The sequence below is a fragment of the Taudactylus pleione genome, unplaced genomic scaffold (assembly GCF_031769625.1).
Source record: "Taudactylus pleione unplaced genomic scaffold, aTauple2 ptg000066l, whole genome shotgun sequence".
NCBI lineage: Eukaryota > Metazoa > Chordata > Amphibia > Anura > Myobatrachidae > Taudactylus > Taudactylus pleione.
In genome coordinates this window covers 20,734,128-20,735,386 of record NW_028284468.1, presented here as the reverse complement: position 1 = coordinate 20,735,386, position 1,259 = coordinate 20,734,128, and positions in this window count along the sequence as shown.

The following is a 1,259-nucleotide window of genomic DNA, read 5'->3' as shown; positions in this document are numbered from 1 at the left end:
TAGGGCTAGACTAGGGGAAGGGGGGGTTAGGGTTAGGCACAAGGGGGGGTTAGCATTAGGCACCCCCCTGGAAGGGTTATGTTTAGGTTGCGGGGAGGGGGGGTAGGTTTAGGCACCCCTGGGGGAGGTTAGGATTAGGCACTAGGGGGGTGCCTAAAGCTTAGGGGTGCCTAAAGCCGTTTAGGCACCCCTAAGGGAGGGTTAGAGTTAGGGGGGGAAAGGGTTAGAAATAGCTTAAATACTTACCCTGTTGGGATCTTCATTCTTCTGCCTTCCGGCATCGGTATTACATCCGCCGGGCTTTAGTTCAGCGGTATGTCATACCGATTCCCCCCCCAGCTACTGTCAGGCTGTTGCAGTAATATTACTTCTTTCTACAAAATAGTTACCCATTATTGCAGTACTTTTGTAATGCAACTAGTTTAAAAAAAATTTCTTAACCATAAATCTTCTCTTAAACTAGCACTTCTAGTTTTTCACTCTGTTGGATTCTGCATGGAATGGAAATGGAAAGAAAGTATATTAAGAGCCCTAAGGATCATTAAAGTGACATGCATCTCTGTTTGTACTTGCAACAGTAGAAATTGGACAGTGGATCAAAACGGAGCAAGCTTTAACATGTTGGTCTTTTATCTAACAAAAATGTAAAAATTGGGGCTGTCATTGGAAATCACAGATAGCTGACATCTAATGAGCACAGAAAGAGACCTGAAATTTCAAGTGAGTTCCAACAGGATACAAGTATATTAATCCTTAAGACCATCCATTGACTATTTTGCCTGACTACATACTCTATTTTAATAACTTTGAAAGGTGACATTCTGTATCATCATAGAAGGTTCTAGTTACATGATATATATTATATATATATATATATATATATATATATATATATTAAGACTGCTTTTGTATTTGTTTTGTGGTTGTAAAGAGTATGCTGTTGTACTTTTATACTGTACATATGTACATATATGGCTGTAAAAACATTAGCCATTTGAGCTGTATGATTATGACTATTGGAGTGAATATTTTCGATTGTTGTATGCATTTATGTTCATATAGCCATGAAGAATATTAACTATTTGAGTTGTAGGATTGTGGCTATTTGAGCATTTATTTGGGATTGTGAATACAGAATATTTTGGAGGGGAAATTAATAGAAATGTATATTATAACACAGGAAACTAATTTCAATTAAGCCCCTAGACTAAAGAATGCTCATTAAGGCTGAAATTAACTCCCTGTGGGAAAGTTAAGGT